Source organism: Canis lupus, chromosome 11 (genome assembly GCF_003254725.2).
Source record: "Canis lupus dingo isolate Sandy chromosome 11, ASM325472v2, whole genome shotgun sequence".
NCBI lineage: Eukaryota > Metazoa > Chordata > Mammalia > Carnivora > Canidae > Canis > Canis lupus.
The window spans coordinates 68,749,764-68,756,716 of NC_064253.1; the positions used below are offsets into that span (position 1 = coordinate 68,749,764).

Below are 6,953 nucleotides of genomic sequence, written 5' to 3' on the forward strand. Positions count from 1 at the left end.
TCTCTTTTATAGGAGCAATGATACCATTCACAAGGCTCCACCTCAGGACCCAATCACCCCCAAAGGCCTCATCTCCTAATACTATCATACTGGGCATTAAGATTTCAACATATGAATTCTGGATGGACACAAACATTCATACTACAGTAGACAAGCTTAATCACTGTCTTAAGGAAGAGCACCAGAGGCTTCATCAGAACACTTCTATGATTTTATTCCATTATCAGGAATTAGCCACATGTCCCTATCCAACTACAAAGAAGATTGGAAAATGTTTTTACATGGACAGCCATGGGTCTACATAGAAATCAGGTTTTGTACTACTCTACTAGAACTGGAGAATGGATATTTAGGAAAGTTAGTAATCTATGCCACAAGTAGATCTGAAATTTAAAGATCACTCCGTTGTCCTTGTAATAGACAAGGATACAGGCATATAGATGAAGGTACAAGACTAAGATTGCTGGTATCCATGGGACTGGAAAAATGCTCTTCCATCCCCTTCCAATTACTTAGGCTTTGACCAATTAAGGAAATAGCTGTCTTACCTTTATTTCCCCACTATTGAGTCAGAGGTGGATATATGCCTCTTTCAGCAAATGAGTCATGCTCAAGGTTGGGCAAACCTGCCTGGATATGCAGAATGGACCATAATATGAATGTGGCTTGGATTGTATCCTTCATTGACTTAAAATGCTGCTCATTGTACTTTTGACCCCAAATAGATATATCAGATTTCTTATTCTGATTATGTACAGAGCCAGGATATAAAAGAGGAAGTTTCTTCATTCATGTTATTCAGGTTAGCAGTGTCAACATGTTTTGTCTTAGGGATATTCATAGAGTTAATTGGTTAAGAGCGTGTGTTTTAGAACCAAAAAACTCTGAATTAAAAATTCAGCCATGGTACTCATCTCAGGCTGATTTTAGAGGCAAACTTCTTAATCACCATGACATATTGCCTTCTTTCTGAGTCTTTGTTAATTTTGGCCCCTTCCCTAAATTGCCTTCAAGTAAGGTGAAGGAAGTGGTCGTAGCAACTTTGATGAGTGCTAGCTACTAAGAAGTATTGGCAGACCAATGGACTTGAAGATACTAGAATGTAGCTTGGGGCCCTGACTGCATCCACTTACCTCTCTACCTTCATATAGCCACTTTAGGAATTGACTCCTTTCCTAGAAGTATGTCTAGTGCTCCACAAAAGAAAAAGCACAGATCAATGTTGGCTCATCCAGTCCTCACCATCCTCCATCCACCTGTGCTTTGTTTCTCCTATTTTCTCCTAATGTCCTTGTGCTCCTTTTCTTTCAGAGTCCTGTCTACCATTTTCTAACTTATCATTTTCTCCTGGTCCTACATCATGGCTTGATTCTTAGCTAATGTTTTCTTAGAGATATTAAATACTGGGCTTCCTCACAGAACAACAAGGTTGAGATACAGCATCATGTTTGATGACTGCTGAGATTAGACTGGCCTGACTTTACTTCTTTCCTCCACAACTACTAATTCTGGACATTGGGTAATCACATAACTATCCCAAGTCCTTGTTTTCTCATCAGTAGGATGGAGGGTAATGACAATCCCTATTGTATATTCAATAATTTAATAAATAAATTAATATATAAATATTTGGTCTAGTGTTTGGGGTACAGTAAGCACAAAGCAGTATTAGCCACTCATGTTATTTGGGGATTAGGGGATTAAGACATAAGATTGAGAAGTTGCAAGGTCTATATCATGAAGAGCTATTTTATGATGAAGCAGCTAGATTTTGGCTGCAGGGAAGAGGGGTTCCAGATAGGAGAGTGTATTCATTTCCTATCGCTACTGTAATGAATTCCACCAAATTGTGTGTCTTAAAACAACACAGATTTGCTATTTTGAAGTTCTGGAGATCAGAAGTCAAAAATGTATAGACAGTGCTGTATTTGTCCTGGATACTCTATGGGAGAACTTGTTCCCTTGCTTTTTCTGGTTCCAGAGGCTGCCCACATTCTCTGGCTCATGGCCCCACATCACAACAACCTCTGCTTCCCTCATCTCATTTCCTTATCTGACTCTGACTTTCCTGCTTCCCTCTTATAAGGACCTATGTGGTTAAGGGGGATCACTCAGATAATCCAGGGTAATCTTCCCATTTCAAGATCCTTAATTTAATTATATCTACAAAATTCTTCTTGCTATGTAAGGTAGCACATCTGTAGGTTCTGGGGATTATGGTGTGGACACCTTTGGGGAAGCATTATCCAGCCTGCCACAGAGAGTAGCATGGTTATTTGGGGATTTTTCCAGATTACTCTAGTGAGAATAGAGTTAGGGACACCAGTTAAAATGCCACTGTAAGATGGAGGAGAAGGGATATGAACAGAAGCATTAGAGGCAGTATGGATGCTGAGGAGAAATGGGTGTGGAGGAAGGAACCAGGCTCCCTAGGACTTGGTCAGTACTATGGAAGGAATGTCTGTATCTTCCTTTCAGGTTCTTCTGTGCAATCTCTAATCCCCAATGTGATACAGTATTAGGAGGTAGAGACTTGGGAGGTAATTAGGCCATAAGAGTGGAGACTCGTGAAAAGGATTAACATCCTTATAAAAGGGGTGGCCATGTGAGGGCAAAGGGAGAAGTGGGCAGTCCCTAACCCGGAAGAAGGTCCCCACCAGAACCTGACCTGTGCTGACACTTGACCTCAGACTTCTAGCCTCCAGAGCTGTGAGAAATAAATGTCTACTGGTTACAAGCCACCCAGTCTGTGATATTTTGTTATAGCAGCCTAAGCTAACTGAGATTGCTAGTGAGGATAGAGAAAGAGATGGATTCTGGATGTCCAGCTCTAGGATCAGAAAGGATGGTGGAATCTTTATAAGTTGGCACAAACAGGGGTGGTGGTGTCTGACAAACTGACCAGGGCTTTCTGAGAAATCCTGCTTCCTCTAGCCTGTGGCCATTCTTTATAAAAGACAGAGGGCAGCCTGGCCTAGAACGGCATTTCCCCACACTCTGCTCATTCTTTACAAATTTTTCCATATCTGTTTCAAATTCTGAATATTCTTTAAATGGACTTCTGGTAAAAGTCTCTTTGTCCAAAGCAATTAGTTTCATGAAACCACAACTCCAATATTTCTATGTATTTTGATACACATACAATTCATAATCACTGAAATGGGAATATATTTTTCCACTCACCACTGAGAATTGTCTCACATCTTATCAGCACTAAGCTTGCCACATATAGACAAATACTGTTGTAATGATAAGAACACAGACTGAGAAATTCAAATCTAGACTTGAATGAGTCACTAGAGCTCCTGATATATGAAAAGAGATAATGCCTAACTTACAATGATTTGATTAGACAGTATGGGGAAAATGTGGGGAACCATGCCTCATAGTAGGCACCCAAGCTATGTGTATTTATACCATAATCTTCTGATGGTTTTTTCCTCATATATTTTAAAATTCCAAGCCTTTTCATGAGGTCTGCCAGTTAAGTCTGATGAGCCTGCTAGAAAATGTGTTGTCTTTGCAGCCTAGATGGCAAAGTTGAATGTAATGCTATTTATTGTCTCATGAGTCTTCTTTACCTTTCAGACCCTTGGGGTCAAATATTTTTGCCCCCAAATATTTTGGGGTCAAGTGTGGGGCTGAGGGAAGCAACTCATCCTTATTTGACTGTTCTGGGAAAACCTTAGGTCTGGCTCTGCTGGACTGCTGGGTGAAGGAAACCTGATTTTCTTTAAGATTCAAAGCAAGAGTTTGAGATGGGAAGCCCTATTACTTTCTGGACTACGTTGGAATCATTCCTCTGCTTCTGGTTCTGAGGCTTTTTGCTTACAAAGTTCTGCTCTCATGACCCATTTGGGAACATCACTGAAGGTCCACAAGATAGAACCAAGTGAGTTTTTCAAAACACCCCAGGATCTCTCTCCACTGTGACCCCAGCCAGTATAACAGAATTAGACTCAAAGCAGCATTTGCTGAAGATAGCACTGTTTGCATGAACTTTCCATTGATACATCTGGTTTTCCTTTTGAAAAAGGCCCTCAAACCTCATAAAACTGAAGTCTGTTGAATCAAACCACAAATTCCTTATAGCTAACCTCAGCAAAACTCCCTACACTCTGTATACTCAGTCCCTCCTAACCCCATTTCTCTTTTCTCTTCCATCTTCATTAACTTAGCTGGAGCCAAGCTCACAAGGATAAATCAGAGTTGTTGTTGTTGTTTTTAAATTCAATTCCTATTAATAAAAATTATGGGTCATTTTTCTGCCTTAGACCTTTGATTTAGAATAGCTGCCATTTATTGAGCTCTAACAATGTGCCAAGTTCTTTACGTAGTATCCCATTTAATCCTACAACGGTCTTGCAAGGTAGGTGGTATTTTTCCAGTCATTCCAATGAGGAAAGAGAAACACAAAGTCAAAGAACATGCTGGTCGTCTTGCTCCTGCTGGGTGGTGGATTTAGTAACTCTAATCTCATTTGTCAACTCCAATGTCTTCATTTCCCATAGCTGTCTCTCTATATGACACATCCCTAAGACTTAATTTACAAATATGATTTGATGGTTAAAATAACTCCTCATTTGCCTCAGGCAATTATTACCCTGATTATTGACTTCATGGTGGTGATGATTATTGCTAGGACTAATAAAAGCTGCTGCTTTCTTTTTTAAAATATTTGTAGTTATTTGTTTGAGGGAGAGACAGAGACAGAGATAGAGATAGCAAGAGAGAGAATGAGCTGGGAGGAGAGGGAGAAGCAGACTCTCTGCTGAGCAGGGAGCCTGATGCGGGGCTTGACCCAAGACCCCAGGATCACCACCCAAGCCGAAGACAGACACTTAACCAACTGAGCCACCTGAGCCAGGTGTCTCCTGCTGCTGCTTTCTGAATATCATGGTAACCACTTACCAAAACTTATATTCCTACAATAATCTCTTGAAGCAAATACTATGGTCCCCAAACTATAGATGTGTAAACTGAGATACAGAAAGGTTTGTTAACCTGTCCAAGTCACATAGCCATCAACTCATAGGAACTTCAGATATTAATAAACACAAACCTGTGTCTATGCCAGCACCTTTGAAATGTTTCATAGGGTTAACTCATTCAGTCCCTGTGATAATCATGCAAAGTAGATAGCATTATCTCATTATCTTCTATATTGCACAAATGGAGAAACTGAGGCACAGAGAAAGGAAGTGACTCCTGAAAGCCACACAGCTAGTCTGTGGGATGAGGGGCTCGAATGGGAGACAGTACAGTCCTGGGTCCTGACTCAGAGCTCGTCACCACATCCCTATGCTGCTTGACTGTCTGATTTCAGAACCTCCTTGCTCTGGACAGGTGTCTGTGTGAGTGGATTTAAACTGTATTTTTCATCCATTTCTTTTAGTCTCTGGTGACCTCATTGTGTCGAAAGGACGGGACTTGATGCATGCTCTGTCAGTGGTGATCATAGTTACTGAGATGGGTCTGCACTGATGTCTGGGAGTTTGGACTGAATCTTAATGACATGTGAAGGCGACCTGCAAGAAATATACTGCTCTGTTGGAAAGCTGGTGCTCTGCTAGGCAGGAGGAATCCTCACAGATTGGCGGTTCCCCTTCTGTCAGGCCCTGTTATGGACAGTGTTCATGTGGTCAAAGCTTATCTAAAGGCTGAACAAGTCAACACTGTAATCTTCTGGAATGTTGGAAAAGGGGAAAAGTAAGTGTTGGGTGTGAGTGGTGAGGTGGGGGAGGGTCAGCTGCAAGATGGAAAATTCATTAGAACAAAGGGGAACTGGGCACTGGCCAGCTGTCTGTTCAGGAATGAAGGGCCAGGAATGGTAGGCAAAACAGAGGGACTTTTCTTTAATTGCAGGCATGGAAATCGAGAAATCAGCATCCAGAAGAATCCCAGTGACAAGCTGGGCTCTAGGTAGGTATTACCCTGTGTTTGATTTTCAAACTTTTCCTCCAGCATGTTTGCAACACAGTAAGGCCTAAAGTGGACCACAGCACATTGGGAAATTTCTTTAAAACCACATGTTTTATTAATCAAATACCTGCCAAGTGGGAATTCACATTTGTGTTTGTTTTAATACTTGTTTAAATTCCCATTCAGTTCAATTTCTTAACTTATGGTATTTACCTTTCTCAATCTGACTTATTTCACTTACATATTACCCCTTAGGTCCACCCACTGTTGTCACAAATGGCATGATCTCATCTTTTATTATGGGTTAGTAGTAGTTCTGTGTGTGTGTGTGTGTGTGTGTGTGTGTGTCTGCATCACATCTTCCTTATCCATTTGTCCATCAATGGACACTTAGGCAACTATGTCCTAGTTACAAAAATTAAATCAAATAAATAAAAAATAAATTTCTTAACCTATTCTAATTTCCAGCTAAAAACGATGCCTGATGTTTATCCCTGGATATGAGCATGTCCAAGAACACTATTTTATATCAATGGTCAAGAAACATCTTCCTATTCTGGAGTTATGGGAAGGTACCCTTCAGCAATACAGAGGTGGAAGGAAGAATATTTGAAGGAGACTGATATTTATTTGTCACCTATATTATACCAGGTACTATGTTAAGTGTTATATATACATACTACCTCATTTAATAATCATAACAGCTATGCAGTTGTTATTATTAATCCCCTTTTTACAGATGAAAAAACCAACCCAGAAAGGTAAGTTCAATTATTATGGGACACAAAACCACAAATAATCCAATTAAAAATGGGCAGAAGACATGAAGAGACCTTTCTCCGAAGAAGACATACAGATTGATAATAGACACATGAAAAGATGCTCAACATCACTGATTATCAGGGAAATGCAAATCAAAAGTACAACGAGATAACACTTTATACCTGTCAGAATGGCTAAAATCAACAACACAAAAAACAAGTGTTGAGGAGGATGTGGAGAAAGGGAAACCCTCATGCAGTGTTGGTGAG

The 6,953-nt window shown here is 40.3% G+C and overlaps 1 long non-coding RNA gene across 1 annotated transcript; it reads left to right on the top strand.

Moving 5' to 3' along the window:
* Positions 1 to 5,406: 5,406 nt before the first annotated feature.
* Positions 5,407 to 6,567, top strand: LOC118350351 (uncharacterized). The gene is made up of 3 exons (XR_004803982.2): positions 5,407 to 5,709; positions 5,866 to 5,922; positions 6,391 to 6,567. It is a non-coding gene; the product is annotated as an uncharacterized LOC118350351 (long non-coding RNA).
* Positions 6,568 to 6,953: the final 386 nt, after the last annotated feature.